This window comes from Bombina bombina, chromosome 8, assembly GCF_027579735.1.
Source record: "Bombina bombina isolate aBomBom1 chromosome 8, aBomBom1.pri, whole genome shotgun sequence".
In the NCBI taxonomy this organism is placed as follows: Eukaryota; Metazoa; Chordata; class Amphibia; order Anura; family Bombinatoridae; genus Bombina; species Bombina bombina.
Window position 1 is genome coordinate 221,157,374 of NC_069506.1, and position 26,764 is coordinate 221,184,137.

Here is a 26,764-nt window from a genome sequence, read left to right on the forward strand (position 1 = left end):
GGCTAGCAATTAGTAGCAAGTCACTCAACCGGCCATAAACTTTTTGTTACAAAGTTCCCAGTCAGGCAGATGTGCACACTGTCCTCCTAGAGTGTTGCAGAATTAGAGGATTTGATATTAATTATAGCTCACGGGACCTCACGTCTCTATACAAAACTGCCAAAACCAGCTACCTATATGCAAAATTTTGAGGAAAACATGGTTTCATTCTATTTTTGGTCTCTTTAGTAGCATGCACAAGCACAATTTTACACAAAATAATAAGCGTAAAATTTCTCTTTAATTGTAAGTGGAGCCATGTAAGAGTTTCAGAATTGCTAATCTACACTACATCAGATTGTCTAATTGGACATAAACTTTAACTTTAGGACTTTCTGTAGTAATATAGGTTGGACACTCCCAGTCCCCTTTCCATCTTTTCGAAATAAAGTTTTCTTATTAATTCTTGGTTGTATTCTGTTTCAAATGTTCGCTCAAGTCGAAGTCGAAGGATAAAGGAATGCGGTTTGAGAATAGTTAGTGTCTGCAAGACATACAAAGTGTGTGTTTATTTTCTCAAGATGACATGTCTCAGGCGATTTCTTCCTTAAATAAACCATAGTTAGACTAAACATTTCCTGGGGTGTCAGATAGATATCTACAAATGTACTTTTATATTTTTGAAGCATGAGTGGGCATTGGACAAGTATTACTGTAAGCATATCCTGTGGCACAGGGATATTTAAAGCACATGACTTCAATAGCATACAGAGACTTTTAGCTTTATTTTTCAGCACAGAAGTGTCTATTACCATGTGAAATGAGCATAGAAATTGAAAAGAAATGGCTGTGTGAATTGTCAAGAAATTACACTCCAAACCAGTCCAAGTTGTTGAATGTGAAACTCATCATGTCTGCTGGAATGTGTGAGAAAAGGTTTTCTGGTGATTTGGAATACTGTTGTTGAATTATCCCCATGGGCGTTTGCAAGGTAGACAAGAGGTTGCAAGTGCTCCTCTCTGGCTTCGCCATATCTCAAGTATGATCCTGGGATTAGGCAGTAAAGGAGCCTTTGGGGCTGATTTATTATGCCCCGAATGCTGCTATATGCAGCTGTTTCCGTGCGGAAACATAAGTTAGGAAGCAGCGGTCTTAAGACCGCTGTATCTTAACTCATCCGCCACCTCTGAGGCAACGGACAGCAATCCACCCAATCTCATACGATCAGGTTGATTGACACCCCCTGCTAGTGGCCGATTGGCCGCAATTGTGCACGGGTGGCATTGCACAAGCATTTCACTAGAAATGCTTGTGCAATGATAAATGCTGACAGCGTATGCTGCCAGCATTTAATGATGTCTGGCGGACATGATCGCTACAGCGGATCATGTCCGCCTGACACATGATAAATCAGCCCCTTTAACTCAGCTGTAGCTTAAAACGATATGTAATCAATCACGTGGAAAGGGGAGATTTGAGTTATTGCTTGGACGATGAATAGACATATGGGAGAGCTCTGAATCTGTGTTTCTATCTCTGTGCAAAAACTGAACTTTATTAGGTAATTTACTTAATTCTTTAATCCTTGTCATTTAGCCCTTAAGGACACCCGCAGTACCCTTTGCGGTGGCTGTGTCCTGGGCTGTTAGTTCACAGATCTTGTCAACAGCAGCAAAACCTCAGGAGTGAGGCATTGCAGAACTAGTGTAATGGAGGCCACTCCAGACTTGTGATTATGGGGACAGAGTGTGCATGTGATCCCATGCATGTCAACGGGGTGCCTTCATTACATGAGATACATAGAAACATAAATTTTGACAGCAGATAAGAACCATAGGTCCAATAAGTCTGCCCAATATTTTGTAAAAGTATAAACTTATCTAGTTCGTATTAAAGCCTTATGCTTATCCCAGGCATTCTTGAAGTCCCCCACAGTATTTATCATTACCACCTCTTCCAATAATCAATCACACTTTCTGTAAAGAAGTGCTTCTGAAAATTACTCCTGAATATACTACTCTATAGCTTGAGATCATGACCCCTTGCTCTTGAATTTTTCTTTTTATGAAAAATACAGCCTCAGCTTTACTAAGCCCCTTACTATACTTGAGATCAGCATGTATATCAGGCTGTTTCTTTATGCCTGCATGTGAGGTTATCCAGCCCTAAAAACTGGTCATGTGATCACTGGAACCCACGGTCACAATTGCTTGTTCCAGTTTACAAGTTCACTAATGTGGGCTCTATTAAAGGCACTCTTGTGAATGAGTTGGGACTTAGCATGCATGGATACGTGAGTATTGTGTGCAGTTCTGGAGGCCATATCTTCAGAAGGATATTAACAAACGTGAATCTGTGCAAAGGAGGGCTACCAAAATGGTACATGGTCTAAAAAATAAAACTTACCAGGATAGGCTCAATGACCTAAATATGTATAGCTTAGAGGAGAGAAGGGAAAGAGGTGATATGGTAGTAACTTTTAAGTACATTAAAGGGCTTAGTAAAAAGGAGGCTGTGGGTATTTTACATAAAATGGAAAATTCAAGAACAAGGGGTCATGATCTCAAGCTAAAGGGTAGTATATTCAGGAGTAATTTGAGGAAGCACTTCTTTACAGAGAGTGATTGATTTATGGAATAAAGAACAAGAGGTAGTAATGACAATCACTGTGGGGGACTTTAAAAATGCCTGGGACAAGCATAAGGCTATCCTACGAACTAGATAAGTTTATACTGTTAGGAAATATCGGGCAGACTTGCTGGGCCTATGGCTCTTATCTGCCCTCAATATTTATGTTTCTATGTTTCTATGTGTCCCCTATAAAAAAACATTCATAAAGGCGCAATCTTGTTTAAGGGTCTCCTAGGCATGTACAATGTAGCAAGGCAGTGTGTTTATGATTTGCAGTTTAAAGAATGTTAACATCCAGTAAAAGAAGATATTATAAGTCCTTTGCATAGACATTCGAAGTTGCCAGTTTGTTTTTAGTTCAAACCAAAATGGAAACCGTGCTTTAACAAACAATAGGTTAGATTACAAGTGTTGCGGTACTGGCTATTACTGCTGAAAAATTGGTCATTGCACTGGAATGGCCAGTAACGCATATTATGAGTCACGGCGGCATAGTTATACCGCAAGCATTTTAACCTGTAACGCAATGTCCATTCTGCACTCAAAAACATTTCCATAGCGCAGTATTACAGGATGTGCGGTCCGGCTAGAATGCTTGCGCTACAGCCTATATGACACGATCCATTCCGCCATCTGAGACCAGTAGTTATGGATTTTAAGAAACAAAAATGTTCCACAAAACTCATAACTAAAATGTTACAAAGGACACTAACACTCATAAACTACCTATTATCCACTAAACCATTGCAGTCCGACAGCGCAAACACTATGTTAAACCTATCAACCCATAATCTGCCGCCCACCCACATTGCAACTATTAAATAAACCTATTAACCTCTAATCTGCCACCCCGAGATCGCCGATACTAAATAAACCTATTAACCCCTAAACCGCCTGCCCCCACATTGCCAACACTATAATAAAGTATTAAACCCTAAACCTCCAGCCCCCCACATTGTAACTACTAAACTAAACCTATTAACCCCTAAACCGCCAGCCCCCCACATCACAAAACACTAAATTAAACTATTAACCCCTAAACCTAACACCCCCCTAACTTTAAATTAAAATTACAATATAACTATCTTTAAATAAATAAAAACTTACCTGTTAAATAAAAAAACTAAGTTTAAACTATAAATTAACATAACATAACTATTGTAATAAAATAAAATAAACTACAAATTAAAAATATCTAAAAAAAATAATACTACGAAAAAATAAAAAAAATCTAAGATTACAAAATAATACACACTAAAATTACAAAAAATAATAAACGAAATTATCAAAAATAAAAACAATTACACCTAATCTAATAGCCCTATGAAAATAAAAACACCCCCTTACCTACAATAACCTACCTATAGCCCTTAAAATTGCCTTTTGTAGGGCATTGCCCTAAGTTAAACAGCTCTTTTACCTATTCAAATCAGCCAATAGGATTTCAGTAGCTCTTATCCTATTGGTTGTTTTGAACAGCCAATAGGATTTAAGAAGCTCTCATCCTATTGGCTGATTTGAATTTGAAGAATCAAATCAGCCAATAGGAATGCTAGGTATGAAATTTTGAAACGGGTACCTTGCATTCAACTTCAGTATACGGTGGTGAACATATGAAGAGGACGCTTTGGTGCAACACCTGTAGGACTCCCCTTTCCAGGGTCCCAGCTTAAACATACAATAGAACACACAGGTGGCACTCAAGGTAGGTATCAGAACCTTTTATAGAGCAACATTTCGGGGTGAGCAGGGACAGAAAGGTGAGCAGTTTTCTCATTTCTGATGGTTGACTTGTGCTGACATATGCGATCCTTGACCTTCTCGGTCGTCTTACCTGCATATAACAGCCCACATAGGCACTTCAACGCATAGACCACATGAGTCGAGTTACACGTATAATTCCCATTGACCAGGATTGTTTTTACCAGTATATGGGTGTGAAAGCTGCGGGAAATTGAAGGAGAAGAGGAGTTCCAGCGCGCCTATTAAGAGGTTGAGGAAGGGGTTAATACCTCTAAAAGTTAGATAAAGGAATGCAAACATCGTAAATCTAGACGCGACGAACATGATTACACCTCAGGCAGCGTGTACAGATGGAACCGCCCACGCAGATGCCCTACCAATGCTGGCCCAAGGTGGAAAAGCACTTTATTACTTTATTACATGAATTGGATACTGTGATGTGCTGGTCCTATTGTGTGTTTAGCGCAAAACTTGCAATTAAGGTGAATAGTTGTAAAATTGTTTAAAAAATATTTGTCAAACTTGAAAAGCAACTATATAGCAATAGAAAAATATTGCATAGTCTGCTCATCCAGACAAACTAAAAAATGCATTCAGATAGGTTAGTAGTGGTGTGGATGGAAATGGATTACAATATTTAACTATAAAAGTCACAATGGTGTAATCTCCTTTGAAACCCCGATTTAAAAGACGCTAGTACTGTTAGTTACAATCATGACAGTGGGAGTGTGACTGAGAATAGAATATTAAAATCAAAAATAAAAGAAATTACTTTTCTAGCAGATACCCTTAGCTGTACAGGACATTACGTAGTCAACACACATACAAATGTAATTGTGTGCCCTGTTCACTGTGTACAGCCTCTCCAATAGGAATGAATGGAGCTTTAATCAATTAATAGTATGCATGTTAATAAACATCTAGAATTTCTTCTGTGGCCTTTCAGGGTGCAAGATAGACTGTTTCCAAATAGCCATGAATGTAATAGTGTTAAACATAAAAAGCCAAAAATGGGCCAGAAAAAGTGTTGAAAAACGACTCAAATATGTTTTGTGATCACTGAGAACTTTTCGGCTCCATTCTCCATAGGAAAAATAGAAATAGGAAAATCCATTTGCGCTTGCAGGAATCACCCGAAAGCACACTATTGTGACCACACTGAATAGAAAATTAGCCTTTTCAGGTCCAAAAAAATATCAGGAAAAGCTGCTGCCGATAGATTGTGATTAAGGACAAAATTAGTTTGTTTGGGATATTTAATGTATTTATTTTTCTCTCCCTAGGTTATAGGGGTTTTTCCTGGGATGTTCAGGCTACTGTGGGTATAGTAGTTCATTCAAGACAGGGGGCAGGGAACATTTTCACTGAACAATAAATAAATGGTGTACTACAGTATAAAAATCAGCTAGATGTGCAGTTGTATTTATTTCCAGCAGATGGAGATGGAAGTAGTGTCCTTGGAATAAATGAAATAAAGGATATTCGTTTACAAATGAAGGACCATATAGAATGTATTTCTCATTTGCAGGTATGGTGAGCACAATTATATGGTTTAATACAAACAAGCTTCAAATGAGGAATAAGAAGCATTCATTTCCACAGAGCTTTACTGAGGTAGACAACCAGCAGACAGAACAAAAAAGGTCATGCACCAGAGCAAAGCACCCAATCAGCAAATAGAATTACAGGAAATCCAAATCATTTGTGTGACAGGTAGCCCAGTGGCCAGTGCAGTGAACAAATTATTGGCATTACTGGTAGCCCAAAAGTCATTGTAGACTGCAAGTCATCAGCCATGTGAGATGTACCAGCTATCTATGTAACAGCATTTATATCACTTTCTTTATGAATTATTGCTTGTATAAGCGCCAAGCCATTTGGCACAGTGCCACACAATATAATTATTTGTTTGGGATCAAAGAAGTGTATGTTTATTAATTTGATCTTTTTGGCAAATATTAATGACCTAAAGTTACAGACTATTAGTTATATTTCCAAATTAAAATGACTGACTAGTTTCTAAAGACAAGACCATTAAAAAGGAGACCAGACAGAAGCACAAGGCCTGACATTTCACCTTTTTAAGTGAGCATTGGACTGCTCTTCTTTCTTCTTCATGGTATGCGTTATATTCTGTACAGTATGAATGGTAACCCTTTAGCTTACAAGGTTTGAGTCTTTTCCAGTATCGTCTTTATGAGTTACTATGGGCTCCATTTATTAAGCAGCGGATGTTGCTTCGGAGCCCCATCGTTTCAGGTCCACCTGAAATGGAAGTTAAGAAGCAGCGGTCGTAAGTCCGCTGCTCCTTAACTTCTCCGCTACCTTTTAGGTGGCGGACTGAAATCATCCCGATACGATCAGGATGATTGACGGCTCCTGCTAGCGGCTGATTGGCCGCCGGTGAGCAGGGGGCGGCATTGCACAAGCATTTCACCAGATACGCTGTCGGCATTTAGCAAGGTCGAGTGGACATGATTTGCTTCAGCGAATCATGTCCGCTTGCCCTTTATTAAATCTACCCCTATATGGCTATGAAGCAAGCACATTGTCAAATAATATTGTCATTATCTGACTTGTGCTTTGTTATATGCCATTACAATATATATGATTTTATGCTACTTGTACATTCATATACAGTATATTTATTTATTCATATGTGCTATTAGACATAGTGAGCCAGTTATAACTTTTATCAGCAGACTCCTTATTTATTACTTAGGAGTTGCATAGACTTATCGTTATTATAAAGGAGCTGTTCAGGTAGACAAATATTTGATTATATACTTTAATTATTTTGGATATGACTGCTTGGCTATTGATCTTGCTAGTGTAATGCTGGTGCACACATTGATACATATATGTGTTTTTTAGGAGCAGACCACAAGGTGTCAGGTCACGCATGTATTGGTTTATTCATTTGATGCATTCTGTGGCACTCAATACCAGTATAGCTGTGCATCCTAGAATTGTTACACATAGTCCTGCATGCACAGCTTTGATTTATGTCACTCATCAGTGTTTGTTCTATAATGCAGCCTGAATCAGGATACATAACACTGTACAGAAGTCAGTTTTATTGAATATTGACTTTTCACTTTTATTGTAGTGCTATTCATTTTTTTCACCTACACTATATTTAAATATCCTCATTTGTGATGCATATTATTCTTACCTATGTATTTGCCTTGCTAGTTTGTATATTATATCATGAATAATATTGCCATATACCTCAGTTTTCAGTACCTCAGAAGCAATATACGATTTAGATTTTCCTTTCTATGACTCTCCATTTATGTCTCTCATTACAGTTTTCCTGAAAGTTACAAATATTTATTATCACTAGGTCTTGATGAAGCATGGAAAGACAAAGGTATCTGCAGGTTATGTATTTATCTTCTGCATGGAGTCGGAACATGAGAAGTCCATCATTTCTCACATATTGTCACATAATATAAATATATTTTTTTAAAACAAGCTTTATTGTAAGAATTTGTACAATACGTCAAGGCAGACGTAACATTTAATTTGACAAACTGCATATTCTGTGTAGTGGTCCTGCCATATCATAAGGCTAAAGTCCTTGATGAGTGAGGAGAATAACAGTCCAGAAATACAAAGGAGAATTAAATTTGAGGGTGGGGTTATACACCCACCATCTTGAGCTTGTTATACATCAATTTTCCATTTTATCACCAACACAATTCTGATATTGCCATAGCTGCTAGAGGTAAAGTAAAGAAGAAAGGGAGCAAGTGGTAGGACAAAGAAGGGAGGGGAGCGAAGAAAGAGGGGAAAAGGTAACAGAGGGAAAAAAAACAAAAAAACACAACAACAACAACAACCCCAGCCCCACCTTTTGGCGTAGGGGAATAGGACATTGGGGAGACAGAAATGTCAGTATGTTAGACCCTGGATGTTAGTTTACAAGGTCAAAGACCCTTGTCCTCCCATGTGAGTTGCATAAGTTCATGGGTCATAATTTTCCCAATTCTCCTGTAGTGAAAGCGTTCCAATCGGAGCAAGTCCCCGACTCTAGCTTTCCACTCTTGCGAAGTAAGTGCGAGTGTCATCTTCCAAAGCTTAGGTATGAGCCCCTTGGCCGTCCTAAGCATCAAAAGTAATACGTGATATTTTGCTTCCCCTTCCATTTTTGGGAGCTCATGGAGTAGTAGATTGTTTGGGTTAGGTGCAATAGCGAGTTGAAGGACACTGCGTCCCAAAAGGGACAGATTCCGGGACAGGACCACAATATGTGTATTAAAGTGCCCTCCTCCCCACAGCCCCTCCAGCACTCCCCGGTCATTGTTGGGTAGATTTTTCTAAGCCTATGTGGGTGAGATACCAGCAACTTAAGAATTTGTAGTGCATCTTTATGAGTTACTATGGGCTCCATTTATTAAGCAGCGGATGTTGCTTCAGAGCCCCATCGTTTCAGGTCCGCCTGAAATGGAAGTTAAGAAGCAGCGGTCGTAAGTCCGCTGCTCCTTAACTTCTCCGCTACCTTTTAGGTGGCGGACTGAAATCATCCGATACGATCAGGATGATTGACGGCTCCTGCTAGCGGCTGATTGGCCGCCGGTGAGCAGGGGGCGGCATTGCACAAGCATTTCACCAGATACGCTGTCGGCATTTAGCAAGGTCGAGTGGACATGATTCGCTTCAGTGAATCATGTCCGCTTGCCCTTTATTAAATCTACCCCTATATGGCTATGAAGCAAGCACATTGTCAAATAATATTGTCATTATCTGACTTGTGCTTTGTTATATGCCATTACAATATATATGATTGTATGCTACTTGTACATTCATATACAGTATATTTATTTATTCATATGTGCTATTAGACATAGTGAGCCAGTTATAACTTTTATCAGCAGACTCCTTATTTATTACTTAGGAGTTGCATAGACTTATCGTTATTATAAAGGAGCTGTTCAGGTAGACAAATATTTGATTATATACTTTAATTATTTTGGATATGACTGCTTGGCTATTGATCTTGCTAGTGTAATGCTGGTGCACACATTGATACATATATGTGTTTTTTAGGAGCAGACCACAAGGTGTCAGGTCACGCATGTATTGGTTTATTCATTTGATGCATTCTGTGGCACTCAATACCAGTATAGCTGTGCATCCTAGAATTGTTACACATAGTCCTGCATGCACAGCTTTGATTTATGTCACTTATCAGTGTTTGTTCTATAATGCAGCCTGCATCAGGATACATAACACTGTACAGAAGTCAGTTTTATTGAATATTGACTTTTCACTTTTATTGTAGTGCTATTCATTTTTTTCACCTACACTATATTTAAATATCCTCATTTGTGATGCATATTATTCTTACCTATGTATTTGCCTTGCTAGTTTGTATATTATATCATGAATAATATTGCCATATACCTCAGTTTTCAGTGCCTCAGAAGCAATATACGATTTAGATTTTCCTTTCTATGACTCTCCATTTATGTCTCTCATTACAGTTTTCCTGAAAGTTACAAATATTTATTATCACTAGGTCTTGATGAAGCATGGAAAGACAAAGGTATCTGCAGGTTATGTATTTATCTTCTGCATGGAGTCGGAACATGAGAAGTCCATCATTTCTCACATATTGTCACATAATATAAATATATTTTTTTAAAACAAGCTTTATTGTAAGAATTTGTACAATACGTCAAGGCAGACGTAACATTTAATTTGACAAACTGCATATTCTGTGTAGTGGTCCTGCCATATCATAAGGCTAAAGTCCTTGATGAGTGAGGAGAATAACAGTCCAGAAATACAAAGGAGAATTCAATTTGAGGGTGGGGTTATACACCCACCATCTTGAGCTTGTTATACATCAATTTTCCATTTTATCACCAACACAATTCTGATATTGCCATAGCTGCTAGAGGTAAAGTAAAGAAGAAAGGGAGCAAGTGGTAGGACAAAGAAGGGAGGGGAGCGAAGAAAGAGGGGAAAAGGTAACAGAGGGAAAAAAAACAAAAAAACACAACAACAACAACCCCAGCCCCACCTTTTGGCGTAGGGGAATAGGACATTGGGGAGACAGAAATGTCAGTATGTTAGACCCTGGATGTTAGTTTACAAGGTCAAAGACCCTTGCCCTCCCATGTGAGTTGCATAAGTTCATGGGTCATAATTTTCCCAATTCTCCTGTAGTGAAAGCGTTCCAATCGGAGCAAGTCCCCGACTCTAGCTTTCCACTCTTGCGAAGTAAGTGCGAGTGTCATCTTCCAAAGCTTAGGTATGAGCCCCTTGGCCGTCCTAAGCATCAAAAGTAATACGTGATATTTTGCTTCCCCTTCCATTTTTGGGAGCTCATGGAGTAGTAGATTGTTTGGGTTAGGTGCAATAGCGAGTTGAAGGACACTGCGTCCCAAAAGGGACAGATTTCGGGACAGGACCACAATATGTGTATTAAAGTGCCCTCCTCCCCACAGCCCCTCCAGCACTCCCCGGTCATTGTTGGGTAGATTTTTCTAAGCCTATGTGGGTGAGATACCAGCAACTTAAGAATTTGTAGTGCATCTCCTGTATCCTGGCGGACACTGATGCCTTTTTGTTTCTCTTGAAAATGTTGTACCAGGCCTCAGTTTCTATTATGAGCCCTAACTCCCTGTGCCATGCGTGCGTGAATGAAGGAAGACAAGACTCTCCCCCTAAAAGAAGCATTTTGTATAATTTTGAGATGAGATGTTTTGGGGGTTGGCTTGCTACACATCGATTTTCAAAGGGAGTTTTTTGTCTGCTGTAGTGCTTTTTGCTTTTATGCATGGAGTAGAAATGCGCCAGCTGTGCCATACAGAACCAAGAGGAGAACATCTGGCTATCCCATTGTTTCAGTTCGGCCTGAGATTTAAGCTTACCACTTTGTAAAACATGTGTGATGTTATTGTCTGCTAGTGGGTAGGTTTGGTCTGGGGCCCTGGCCCGAATTTTGAGCCCTATATCTGGATTCTCCCTAATCGGAGTCAAAGGTGAGCTTTGTGAAGAGATGAAAGTATCATCTCGGATCATCTTATCCCACATGGAAAAGACCTCCCAAATAGTTCTCCACCAATCTTTGTATGTTTATGGCTTTGCAATAAGTCTCAAGATGGGGACCCCCACTCCTCCCCCTCTCTGTGTAGATATAATGTCTTCCGTTGAATCCTAGGTTTAATCCCATTCCAAATGTAAGTTTCTATGGCCATCTGTATTTGGTGCAGTAAGTGGTGAGATGTAGATATCGGGATTGTCTGTAATATATATAGGACCCTGGGCAGGAAGTTCATCTTAACTACGCTTATGAGGCCTAGCTAGGATCTACTTTTATTTCTCCAATTTGTGAGATTGCATGTTATTTCATTCCTAATTGTCCTGTAATTAATATCTACTAGTTCCCTAATTTGTGGTGTTAGAATGATTCCTAGGTGTTTAAGGGAGGTAGGTGCAATTTTAATCGGGCAGTATTGCCTAAGTCTTTCAAATGTATTTTCGGGTTCCATTATGTTTAATATCTATGTTTTAGAAGGGTTTAATAGAAAATTTCTCCGTACGCTTCAAACTCTTCAAGAGCGGCAGTCAGTGATGGGATAGTGTTGGAGATTGTTAGTAGGATGTCATCCACATACGTCACAATTTTGTGCTCTGTCTTGCCTACTGTAATGCCTGTTATAGTTATTGTCTCAAATTCTACAAGCCAGCATCTCTATAGTGAGAGCAAATAGAAGCGGGGACAAGGGACATCCCTGTCTCGTCCCGTTATTTATTGAAAAGGGGTCAGATAGTGTGCCGTTTACCCTGACTCTAGCATTGGATGCAGAGTATAGTGCAAATGTGGTGTTAATAAATCTGGTTCCGAGTCCGTATTTATATAGGGTCTGACGCATGAATGACCAGTTCACCCAGTCAACCGCTTTTTTTGCGTCAGTTGAGACTAGTGATAAAGGGATAGTGTTAACATTGGCGTGTGAGATCAGTTGCAAGACTTTAAGTGTGTTGTCCCGAGCCTCGCGGGCCGGAACAAACCCTACTTGATCAGTGGATATTAACTGGGGAAAAAATGTATTTAACCAGTTCGCGAGCACCTTGGCTAAGATTTTGACATCCGAGTTCAGAAGTGATATGGGTCGGTAATTCTCCAGTCTGTCAGGAGGTTTGCCGGGTTTTGGTATAACAATGATGTGCGCCTCTAGCATGGATTTGGGGAGAGTTTGTGAATTGGGTAGATGATGTAATAGTTCCAATAACCATGGTGCTAATTCTTGCGACAAAGTTTTGTAATATTTCAGGCTGAAGCCATCTGGGCCTGGACTTTTCCCGGTTGGCAGGTCTTTAATTGCTTTTAAGACCTCCTGTCTTGTTATGGGAGTCTCAAGAGACTCAGATTCCTCCCTAGATAATATTTGTGTTTTCGTATCTGTGATATATTGATGGATCGCTAACTCATGTTTGGCGCAGAGCAGAGGGTCCTCAGGAGTGGTTCCTGGGGTCTGTAGGTTGTAGAGAGCACTATAGTACTCTCTGAATGTGTCAGCGATTGTCCTACTATCTGCTTTAGGTAGACCCTAACCGTCTAGTAGTGTGTGCATGTATGATCAATTCTTTTTCCGAGCTAATGCTCGAGCCAAAACTTTCCTCGACTTATCTCCCTGTCTCTGTTGCTCCTCCTGTAGGAAGTGCAAAAGATCCGTACTACCAATGTAATAAACCAGGGGTAGTATGCCTGGAGCTAGCGTATGTTTAAGTATACTGTACAATTATTTTTTGTAAGTTTGTGCAAATTTGAAACGATTAACAATGAAAAGAAATGAAAGAAAACAAAATTCTCAGTGGAGAGAGGAAAGTCACCCAAACCTCTCATTGCTACCTCACATCTGGTCCACACCATTGTAATAGTGTGCACATGTTCTCTCTTATCGTTAGGGGATATAGCTCTTATTCTACTGACTAGTTTTCTGTGTGTCTGTCTCGGTCACGCTGCCCCACTTTTAACTTGGTGTTACGTGCCACAAAATGAGTTACAAGGGCGCTGTGCGGGTAGGGACGCTGCTACCCAGCTATTCCGGGTCTGCATGTTGAAAGGGTCTGCTTATGGTTTGTGTGGGTTGAGGCCACTTATTGTGCTGTTGTTGTATCTTCGCTCATATATCTTAGATGTTTGCTCAGTTCATAAGGGCGAGGGGAATGTCTGCCATTGTATCTTACTAGGCTTCGCCTACTTAATAATCTTTTGAGTGCCATATGTCCGCCCTAGTTTGTTAACAATGTTATTACTAGTGTGGCAGTAAGGAGACTCCCCATCTGTGTGTAAAAAAGGAATCCCGTCAACTTCATATAGGATGTTAACTAATTCAATTCGTGCAGCACTGGGTACTTCGACCCCTTTGGGCAGGCCCCCTCTCTACCCCGCATTTATCTATCAAAGTTTGGGCAATCAAGCTCATCCCCCTCTTATCTGTGTCAAACAGGCATATAATACATAATAGATAATAGATAAATTATTCTCTTTTAGAGACAAAAAAACATTAATGTGATACAATCCTTATAAACAAGCAGAATGTAAACATGTAAATAACAGGTGATTCAAAATGATCTGTCAGTGTTTTTGATCGTCAAGATGCTGTTATTTATTGTCCCGATCAGAGTCCTCAAGCCACTTTAGGCTCAGAACAATCAAGTGCCGATCACGTGAGCTTCTTGGTGTGGGTTAGTCCTTCAACTAGGTAGGTTTCCTGCTGCTGGTTGTGCAGGTCCTTGTGGGTCACTTCTTACTCTGGCTAACATCCATGGGGGCTTTATCTGTGTTCCAAGTACTTGGTTGAAGTTTGGGAGGTCCGAGATGTTCCTAAAAATTGCTGTATTGTTATCTTTGCTTGCATTGACACTTGTTGGGAAACCCCACCTGTATGGGATTTGTTGGTAATGTATCTTAAGACTCTCCTTTTTTGAAGGGTGGCTGTGCAGAGGTCTGTGAAAACCTGAATGTCTGCTCCTTCATACACAATCGGGTGTCTCGTTCTGGTGTGCTGGAGGATGTCCTCCTTATCTTTGTAAGATAGGAGTTTGATAATTACATCCCTCGGTGGTGCCCTGGCAGGCGGTTTAGGGGGAAGCGCCCTGTGTGCTCGCTCTATTTGGTCCTCCACAGCTTCTGGGGAGTTCTTAATGTATTTGAAGAGCTCTTATAGGTAGTGATGTAGGGCCACCGGATTTACTGACTCAAGGATGCCGCGTAGCCTCAAGTTGTTCCTCCTGCTCCTATTCTCTAAGTCTTCGATGCGCTCTGTCAGGTTTTGCACCACTACTTCTTGTGATTGTAGAAGGCTCGCTTGCTGTTGTGAGTCTGAGCACATATTTTCTTGTTTTTCTTTGGTCTGAGTGACTCTGTGTTCAACTGCTGTTATATCTTTTTTTTTTAGCTCTGCGAAAATTTGCTTGACGTCTGCCATTGCTTCCTTAATATCTATCTTTGAAGAGAGGTGTTTTATGTCCTCTTTAGTAACATAATTATTCTGCGCCAGGTCTGCATGAGGTGGTTGTGTATTGCTTATCTGCCTTCTCCCCTCCTGTTGTTCTCTGGAGGAGTTTGGGTTTGAATCAGGTGGCAGCAAGTTATTATCCATAGCTGTTAGTTGAGAGCCCTTCACCAGCCTCTGTGTCCTTTTGCTAGTTATACCAGGGTTTACCGCCTATTAGGAGTGCTTGTAGGTCTGGTTTGTAGGGCCTTAAATGAGGCTGGGGTGTAGATTATGTCTAGCCTGCTTAGCTGTGACAGGATTTCCCCCTTCTAGTGTCTCCCTGCAGTGTGCTTCAAGGGCTGTGTTTTGTGGCTTTATTGCTTGTCCCTTCTGATGAAAAAGGCCTTGTGTCTTGCAGAGAATTTTATAGGCAGTTATTCCTTATGTACAGTGCTTATTGTTCTGCTTATAATTATGATGCAGTTGGCACTTTCGTGGATTTATTCACCCCCTGCTGTTTAGAATTACGCCCCTGAGCTCCCGTCTAGTTTTGGGCTTCTTATGCAGTTCACCTTTTGGGGCCAAATTATGCTGTTCAAATGTAGTTGGTGCTTTAGCCCCCTATTACGTCTCTAATCTGGAACAGTCGCTTTCTGCCGAGCGCTTAAGGCCCGGCAATGTCTACCTGTTGTGCTCTATGCAGTGACTCACCTCCTAATGGCGCGTATTCAGCCCTAGCTTCTGAGCGGCCCAGCACCACACTGCCACCGACTCACTGCTGCAGTCAGGTCAGACGGGTGATCCGCAAGAAGCTAGATCAGTGGCAGCGTGAGGTAGATATGCCAATGAGCAGGTCGTGTGAGAGATTGCCAGTTCCCCTCTGTTAATGTGCCAGGAGGAAGGCCATTGCACTTCAGGCCCTTTCAGCGCTCTGTTATGCGCCCACGTGGCAGGCACCAGATGAGTTCCATTCTTAGTGCTGCGGCCTCTGATTCGGTGGCGGTATGCTTCTGTTGCTTCCGCAAGTGTCCGGGACGCCATGTCTGGGATATTTACTAGGTAGTGGGTTCCTCCGTGTCCTCTCCTGTTACTTTAATGGTCCCTGTGTGGTGTGCAGTCAGCGGAGGTGATCCAGACCAGCCGGCCACCAGGTGTTATAGGGTTTGGTTCTTGATTAAAGCACTACCTGTCTTTTCAGTGGGTTATGCCTTGTTCCTCTCCCCAGTGTAAAACTAAATGAGTCGCATCAAACTGGCTTAGCTAGTTTTTGGGCTTTCAGAGCTCTAACAGAATGCAGCCATCTTCCAGCATGGCTAGGCTCCACCCCCTCTGTCACATAATATTTTGCAGAACACCAGCACTTTCTGTGAACCTGCAGTTTTTTGCTGGATTTTTGCTTTGTACTGTTGCTTGGTGCTGTCTTTAAAAAGATGCTGTCACATACTAATTTGGTCGGCATATTGAGCCAGTCTATTGTGCTCTGGGTTTTGAGAAGCATTTCTTAAGACTTCTTCTATACCTGAACACTAGACATGTGCACAGCCAAAACATTTGTTTTTAAAACCTCCGGTTTGGCCAAATTTCGTCCATGCAGGCATTCTGTTCGATGAATATTGGTATCGGATTTGTTATCATTATTTCCAAAGATGAACAGCTAATATACAACTAGATTACGAGTTTGGCGTTATGACTGAAAAAGCATTGTTATGCTTCATAACGCTCCTTTTTCCCTAACAGCGCTATTACAAGTCTTGTAGGTATAGGTGTACCGCACACCTTTTTGGCTGTCACGCAACGTCATTACCGCACTTTTAAAAAAGTCCTTTTTCAATGGGACTTCCATAGCGCCGGTATTACGAGTTTGCCTGGGAGGCCAAAAAGTGAGCGGTACACCCTAGCAGTACACCCAAGATCTGTACCACCATCTAAAGTCAGTAGTTATGAGTTTTACGTTACAAAACTCATAACTAAAGTACTAAAAAGTACACTAACACCCATAAACTACCTATTAACCCCTAAACCGAGGCCCTCCCGCATCGCAAATGCTAAAATAAAATTATTAACCCCTAATCTGCTGCACTGGACATCACCGCCACTATTAAAATGTATTAACCCCTCTTCCGCAGCTCCCCGACATCGTCACCACTATAATAAACATATTAACCCCTAACCGCAGCCCTCCCGCATTGTAAACACTACTTAAATATTTTTAACCCCTAATTTGCCCTTCCGCCCACACCGCCGCTATAATAAACCTATTAATCACTAAACCGCAAGGCACCCACAACGAAATATACTAAATTAAACTATTAACCCCATAACCTCTGGCCTCCCACATCACTACATAACTATATTAAACCCTAAACCTAACCCTAAGCATAAGTCTAACCCTAACACCCCCTAGCTTAAATATAATTAAAATAAATCTAAATAAACCTTACAATTATTACCTAAATAACTACTAATAGTTATATTGTAGCTATCTTAGGTTTTATTTTTATTTCACAGGTAAGATTGTATTTATTTTAACTAGGTAGACTAGTTAGTAAATAGTTATTAACTATTTACTAACTACCTAGTTTAATAAATACAAATTTACCTGTAAAATAAAACCTAACCTGCCTTACAATAAAACCTAACAATACAATCAAATCAAATAAATAAAATTAATCAAATACAATTATCTACATTACAAAAGAACAAAACGCTAAATTACACAAAATAAAAAAATGAAATTATAAAAAAACGAAATTCTCCTAATCTAATAGCCCTATCAAAATAAAAAAGCCCCCCAAAATAATAAAACCCCTAGCCTACACTAAACTGCCAATAGCCCTTAAAAGGGCCTTTAGTGGGGCATTGCCCCAAAGATAACAGCTCTTTTACCTGGCAATAAAAATTACAAACACCCCCCCAACAGTAAAACCCACCACCCACCCAACCAAACCCCCCAAATTAAACTCTATCTAAAAAAGGGCATTTGGATGGTCATTGTGTTTGAAAGGGCATTTAGCTCTTTTAGGGTGCCCAAACCCTAAGCTAAAAATAAAACCCACCCAATAAACCCTTAAAAAACCCAAAGACCGGACATCCATCCTCATCTAGCCGGCGAAGTCCTCATCGAAGCAGGCAGAAGTCCTTATCGAAGCGGCCAGAAGTCTTCATCCAAGCGGGCAGAAGTCTATATCGAGACGACATCTTCTATCTTCATCCATCTGCGCGGAGTGGGTCCATCTTCAAGACATCCGGCGCGGAGCATCCTCTTCTTCCAATCGTTGCTGGAAAATGAAGTTCACTTTAAGTGACGTCATCCAAGATGGAGTTCCTTACATTCCGATTGGCTGATAGAATTCTATCAGCCAATAGGAATTAAAGTAGAAAAATCCTATTGGCTGATTGGAATAGCCAATAGAATGCTAGCTCAATCCTATTGGCTGATTGAATCAGCCAATCGGATTAAAGCTCAATCCTATTAGCTGATTGGATCAGCCAATAGGATTTTTTCCCATTTAATTCCTATTGGCTGATAAAATTCTATCAGACAATCAGAATGTAAGGGACACCATCTTGGATGACATCACTTAAAGTGCACTTTATTTTCCAGCGATGATCGGAAGAAGAGGATGCTCCGCTGCTGGATGTCTTGAAGAAGGACCAGCTCCGCGCCAGATGGATGAAGTTATTATTAGTTATTTTGTAGCTAGCTTAGGTTTTATTTCACAGGTAAGTAAGTATTTAGTTTTAAATAGGTATTATTTAGGTAATAATTGTAAGGTTTATTTAGATTTATTTTAATTATATTTAAATTAGGGGTTGTTAGGGTTAGACTTATGCTTAGGGGTACGTTAGGGTTATGGTTAGGTTTAGGGGTTAATATATTTATGTAGTGTTAGTGATGTGGGAGGCCAGAGGTTTAGGGTTTAATAACTTTAGTATATACATTGGGGGCAGCAGATTAGGGGTTAATAAGTGTAGGTAGGTGGCGGCGATGTTAGGGGCGGCAGATTAGGGGTTAATAACTGTAATGTAGGTGGCAGCGATGTTAAGGGCAGCAGATTAGGGGTTAATATTTTTATTTAGGTGGCGGCAATGTTAAGGGCGGCAGATTAGGGGTTAATAATATTATGTAGGTGGCGTCGATGTTGGGGGCAGCAAATTAGGGGTGTTTTGTAAATATTTTATTATATATTTTCATGTGAAAACACACAAGAAATGACACTTTGCTACATTGTAAAGTAGTGAGTGTACAGCCTGTATAACAGTGTACATTTGCTGTCCCCTCAAAATAACTCAACACACAGCCATTAATGTCTAAACCGTTCGCAACAAAAGTGAGTACACCCCTAAGTGGAAATTTCGAAAATGGGCCCAATAAGTCATTTCCCCTCCCGGTGTCATGTGACTCATTAGTGTTACAAGGTCTCAGGTGTGAATGGGGAGCAGGTGTGTTAAATTTGGTGTTATCGCTCTCACACTCTCTCATACTGGTCACTGAAAGTTCAACATGGCACCTCATGCCAAAGAAATTTCTGAGGATCTAAAAAAAAAAAAGAATTGTTGCTCTACAAAAATATGGGTAAAGCAATAGATTCTCCAGCACCAGTGGCTATCGGTGTGCAAGCTGAAAGAGCCACTGCTTAAAGATCTTCTCACCTGAATGGAGAGCTTTTGAATATCAGGCCCTGTGAGAGATACTCTCCATCTTTTACAATATTCAATAGCCAGTTTCATCTATCTAAACGTATAATAACAGGTCTGGTCTGCATCTGAATAATGCTTTGAATTTATCGGTTCTCCTTTCTTGTGCAAAGTGTTTCACATTAATTATCTTTTTAGACAGTGATTTCAGCTTTGCTCCTCAAGAAATTTGATATCTAGAGAGAGATTAATTTGATCCCAAATTTGGAAATCACTAGACATGTGCGCAGTGGAAAAAAATTGTTTTGATTAGTTTCGGACCCATCCGGTTTTTTCGAAATTCGTTTCGGATAGATTCAAAATCAGATACATTTAAATGTATTCGTTTTGTCTTCATTCGGATTCAAATAAATTTGGATGTATTTGGTTGTATTCGTTTCGGATTTGATTTGTAAATTCGGAAGTTCGGTATGTGTTATTTTGATTCAGATGGTTACAAGTTACACAAACGGAATTATTTTACTGTTCTATCTCACTAAATCTCACTAAGTTTAATTTTTATACTGAATTGCGATTATAAATTTAATTTTTATGATACCACACTAGCGGGCACAAAAACTTAGATGGAAAGGGCAATAGCTGTATTATAATGCTGTATGTAAACCAATAGGTTACATATGATCCTTCAATGTTTATTGGAATTGGACGTATTAGAGTTGTTGTTGTTGTTGTTAGTATTAAAGTTGTTGTTATTAGTATTAGAGTTGTTGTTGTTGTTAGTATTAAAGTTGTTGTTGTTGTTAGTATTAGAGTTGTTGTTGTTGTTGTTATTGTTAGTATTAAAGTTGTTGTTAGTATTAGAGTTGTTGTTGTTAGTATTAGAGTTGTTATTGTTAGTATTAGAATTGTTGTTGTTAGTTGTTGTTAGTTGTTGTTGTTGTTTCATACTGAATTGTGATTAGTCTATGGCCATTCGAATGTAACGAATAAATCTGAACTAATTTGGATTTATTCGTTACAAATGCATTCAGATTAGTTTAGTTTCATTGCTAGGGTAATTCGGAAATTCAAATCGATTAGAATCTCAGAATTTGTTGAATTCGTCCAAATTTTAAACGCACATGTCTAGAAATCACAACTGCAAGAAAAACAAATGTATCCCTTTACCTTATTTATGGGGGATAAGAAGGCCTCTCTTCCTCTTTTCTTCCTGGAAACCATGTGGAGAAGTTTGACCCTCCCTCCCCTGTTTTTATATTATATTAAAAAAAAAAGGAATATATTGTTGGGATGTGTTGTTTGGTTGGTGACGGCAATAGAGGATAATGGCTTCTACAGGGCTGCTGGCTTTGCTGTAGGCAGAGATAGGGTTAGTTGGCCTAATCTTAGGATAAAGTCCTTTATCTTCTAACAGCGGGAGGTCATGGCCCAATTTTAAGTACAGCGTCCGCAGAGGGGATAGTTGAGTTAATGGGGGTGGTGATGTCCCAGGATCATGCCCTGGGTGTTCCCCGCAAGCTTGCTGACTGAAGAACCCTTAGAGCGACTGGTGCTTATTGCTGGGTCATGATGTCGGTTGGATCTGTCCATGCCTAAAACCGGGCCCTGACCACTAGGTGTATGGGGTATGATATGGCTTCATATGCTGCCACAGAACAATGGACATTAACCCAGCTCCATGTGTCTGCCTTTATTTATTTATTTATTTATAAATTATGAAATCGGAGTTTAGCCCTTATGGGAGATTATCTTATCAGCCAGAAAGCAACTGACACCTGAGTATCAGCTATGCACTACATGCATTTTCTGATATTTTCAATATCAATTTAAAGGAACACTATAGTCAAAATAAAACTTACGGCAGAGCATGCAGTTTAAAAAAAAAAATCTAATTTACTTCTATTATCTTAAAAAAAGAAAAACTGTTAAACTCACTTCACATAGGGAATGGGATGCCCACCCTGTAACCACTGTGTTTGCTGTCAGTTTGTTATGAAAACTAAAACCTTTCAGGCTACCACTAATAAAGTGTATAAAATCCATTAATTCATCAACTGCTCTACTACAGGTGTCATTTACCTGTTATCTTGCTCATGCCCTCAAATGTGGGTAAAACCTACAGCATACCAACATTTGTAAATTTAAAAGACGGACACCCCCAAATTGTTCTAATGATTTATTATGGTTAATACAATTATTTCTAATGGCAGACACAATTTTAGAGAACAACGACAAAATAGGGTCAACAATGGTTACCATTATAAAGGTTTGCATTGGTATGCAGGAGTTTGGCATAAATTGGGCACTTAAAAGTAGAACAAAGTCTCAGCACCATATAAACTACATATTATTATTTCACATTGGGAAAGGATAAATGTACTGCTACTTCGCAGTTTAACTATAACTGCTTGTAATAGTGATGTCAGCAATCAACTTACACATAGCCAGTTCTGAGAGAGCATACACGCCACAATGAGTCACACATAAAGTTCCTGGTCTTACCAGTCAGTTGAATTGTATGTGAAAACAATGCTTCTAACCTCCATGGTCGGTCCACGGGAGATGTCCAGAAGGCAGTCTGTTTGGCTCTGCACAGATTGCCGCAAATTATCTGCCGCTTCAGACTTGTCTCCGCTCCCTTCGTCAACCACGGGCAATAGCTGATGATGTCATCGTTGGTCCGTGAGCTCCGTCTCCCTCTCTCAGAATGCTCAGCGCTGTCAGCATGTGGATCGATATCCGCTCCCAGGCTCTGACCTCAATATGTTCAATGCCTGTGCTCACTTGTCCCCAATGAACAAATTGCAAAATGAAATAGGAGCACCAGGCACTTCCATAAGTAAAATATAGCTTTTATTCGGCTTCATGGCATCATAACACAGCACAGCATTCAAGGGTAGCGTTCCTGGAACGTGCTGTGTTATGATGCTATGAATTGATTTTATGCAAGTTTGCTGTAAGCTGCTACAAGCCGAATAAAAGCTATATTTTACGGGGGGCGGAGCTTGGCCACGAACCGAGATGGCAGCTTGTTAGCACAGCTCCTAGGCCCTTGTCCCCAGATTAGCTTAATTAAATACGAATGGTAATCTAAACAAACCCTACCTAACAGCTTTATTGCCCTAATAGCTAGTACAGGGTGAACCGGAGGTCTCATGTGCAGCAGCTCACATACACGGCACCACGCAGCAGCTATAGGCGCACCACAGACGGAACTTGGTGAGTAGGAAAAAATAACCCCACGGCTGCGGATAAGGAGAGGATCGGGTCATATCTGCAAAGTCCAGCGTAATATACACAGCTGGTGGGACCCGCCGCTACCTGATTGATAACAGAACAGGGAGACTTTAAAGTAAAGTGAGGACCGCAGCATACACGGCCGCAAGCGGGAGGCGGGAGAGTGCGAAGGCCACACGACGAAAAGAATCGCTTATAAGAGAGGCCTCGGCACCTGTCACAAAACACAAGGGACAAACCCGGCATAACAGGCTGGCATACAGGGCTGATGTGGCAAAATGGCTGACATCGCTGCAGAGCAAACACAGCAGACAGGGACATAAGAACGGATCACTCAGGCATGCCACGTGGAGGGTAAGCAGTGATAACCGCACTATGATTGTGAACTTACAGCAGGGACAAATACACAGCCCTAACACAAATCACATCAGACCCGACAAACACTATATAATCCAGGGTCCAACAATCACCAGGGGATCAAAGAGACTTAATAGTGTGAGATATTGTGTGACAAGCATAATTCATCAGCCATAGAGACAATACACATAAGCACCCCACATGGCAGTCCGGTGGCAGAGAAGAGAGCACTGCAGGTGAAAACTGGTACCATATTCACCTTTCTAGGTGTGTAACTCAGCCTTACTATTACATCTCAAGTAGCTACCAGCAGCTTAGGCAGGTGCCTAACACACTGAGGGCCGGACTCAGGTTGCACATGCAATAGCACCCACAGAAAATATAAGCAACCAGTTAATAACAAGACCTGCTTAAAACATAAGCTTTATAGACGCGCAGAAGGGTAATGCCGGCCAAAAAGATATTAAAAACAGATATTAACCCTAAGACAAAGATGATGGACCATTACTTAAAGTCTGCAGAAGAGCCAGTACAAGCCCCTCTAAAAATCACACAGACTCCATCCCCATCAACAGAGCTAAGCGAGATTGAACTGATAGCCCCCGTCATCCCTATCAAACAAGTGGAAATCACAAGAGAAGATCTGAAACTGTTAGCCTCTAAAGAAGACATCAAATCTGCCATGGCGGACATGAGGAACATGTTTCAAGAGATGAAAAGGGACATTAAAAGAATAGATAATAGAGTGGTTAATCTTGAAGAAAGTCATGATATTGTCACTCAAGATATGCACCATCTATCACAACTCCTGTATAATCAAGAAGAAACTATCCAGAACCTACAAGAAAAGGTAGAGGACCTTGATAATAGAGGGCGCAGAAACAACCTGAGGATCAGGGGCATACCAGAGAGCGTGCAACCCTCAGCCCTACCGGGGTATCTAGAGGATTTGTTCAGAACCCTTAAAGGCTCCAGTACTGCGGCAGAAGTGATAATGGAACGGGCACATAGGGCCCTGAGGGCTAAACCCTCCCCGAAAGCACCGCCAAGGGATGTGATTATAACATTTCTTAATTATCAAGAATAAGAAGAAATACTACGGCATGCAAGGCAAAAACCACAGTTCACCCATGCAGGAATACCCATACAAGTATTCACAGATCTTAGCCAAGCAACCCTGCAGAAACGTAGGGAGCTCCATTTTATCACATCGGTCCTGAGAGAAAAAGACATACAATACAGATGGGGGTTTCCAGTCTGCATAAATGCTTCAAAAGGAGACAAGTCAGCTATATACAGAGGCCCAGATGATCTGGAAAGATTTTGCGAAGTCCTCCAAGTGAACATTGCACCGCCCAAAGGCAGCTCTTCACAAGACAGAAACATCCCGTTGGAACCACGGGTACGGAAAGATAGAGCCCAAAAAGAGCTATAGTCTTCTATGTAAGGACAATGTTACAGAACTTACTTACCTCACGGAAGGACTGATCTGGACTCTGTTAGCAAGAGCTACCCGTAAAAGGATGGGTAAAGTTATCAAAGTTGTAGAGTTTTACGTTTTTTATATATGTCAGAATGTTAAAGTTTTACACTGTTATTGCTAAAGCTGCTGTGGTTTAGGTTTTCTAGTAATAACTGCAGCTAAAAGGCTGATACCAAAGTTAGAGGTTTTATTGAGACATACCGGCTCACTGTTATAGCTAAAATTAATAACCAAAGGTTTTTATACTGAGAAGACGAACTGTTGTTTGCTGATAATTGATATATTAATGCAAGTAAAATACTGAGTGTCATACTACCTCACCCAATTACTTACCAAGGTATGAGACTCGCACAGGGACATTATCAAGGAGCCCATCTGTACTTTACTCAGTGGGATCTGGATATACCCAAAAGGACTTACGTATGAAAGACTGATATAGTTTTAATAGAAACTAAAATTTAGATTGTTATGCAGTAATTGTTGAAATGTTTGGATATGGACATGTTTTAACCGAATTTAGTGCACACTAAATTTTCTTAAAGGAGTGCCTTAGACAAAATTTGATGTTAAATTTGAAACTGTATGACGTGATACTGGCACTATACACTGTTTAAATGTTTGAATGCCAATAGATAAGGGTAACTGCACTGATCCGGCAAATAGATATATGTTTCATGTTTTAAGAAAAATTTTATTAACCTGCCCAATAACACACGCACACACACACTGCTGCAGGCTGGAGAACATAGATAGCAGGAGAAAGGATAGTTCAGCATGCACATACATAAACTGAGGTGAAAGTGTGATCAACACAATGAATAAGATATAAAAAGGCACACACATATAGATAACACCAGGACAACAAGACTCATCCCATACACTAGGCAACTACGAATGCAGTACGGAATAGGGTATGGGGTTTACACAATAGCCAATGACCGCAAATTTGACGAGAACTCTAGACTGCCATGCCTTGTAGAATTTAAAGCAGGTATACAGTTTTGCCGGGCACTCACTAGTCACCCTGAGAAAATAAAGGAGCTAAGTAAAACAAGACAAGGCAACTAAGTTTAAATACACGTAGGGCTAATACATATCAGAAAGCTGGTTTGGCGACAAGGGATAACACCCCTCATTTTAACGTAGACGTCTGAGACACTATGTGATACACAGCATACAAGTAGCACTAACTGCTTCATTGGCAATACTGCACTCACGGTACAGGGGTTGATATCTCTTACAATAGACTGAATTATGGCCACGCCTATCAATACGGCAATACGATCAAAACCCCCTCCAGGACATGAAACAAATAGCATGGCGGACGGGGAGACAGGGGAAGTACAAAATAGAGCTTATAAACTACGTCTCATTACTATTAATGCTAAGGGCCTCAATAGCCCGGCAAAGAGATCAATCGCCTTTAACGACCTACGAAAACAAAAAGGCGACATATTATTTATACAGGAGACTCATTTCAAGAGGGGGAGGGAACCGAGGGTACTGAGCCCCAGATATCAAACAACATTCCTAGCCTCAGGCCCTACAAAGACAGGGGGGGTGGGAATCCTTATTAACAACAGTGTACAATTCCAGGCAACTCACGTAGAGAAGGACAAGGGAGGACGATATATCATAGTCGTGGGACTTTTATATAATAGATATGTGACGCTAGCGAACATATACCTGCCCAATCAGCAGCAACATATAACTATGAAGGCAGTGACACAAAAACTCCTGGAGATAGGTAAAGGGGAAATGATAGTGGGAGGGGACTTTAACACACCCTTAGACCCAAAAATAGACACTTCCAGCGGTTCCTCTAATATTCCGAAAAAAGTCCTAAAATCAATAGCAGTACAGACACAGCAGTTACAGCTACGAGATACATGGAGGGTGATGCACCAAAAGGCAAGGAATTACACATTCTACTCGCACCCGCACCATCTATATTCCAGAATTGATATCATACTGGCTGACCCAGCTATGCTCTCACAAATCACCTACACAGACATAATGCCCATCACATGGTCGGACCACGCACCTGTGGTCTGCGAATTTAAATGGCAAGAAAGACCGTTTCTCCCCCATATATGGCGGTTAGATGAATCTCTACTGAACAACCCGATAATTATAATGGAAATAACGAAAGAATTAGAGGAATATTTTAAAATTAATAAAACAGAACAGAGCAAACCTTCCATGATATGGGAGGCACACAAAGCAGTGATACGAG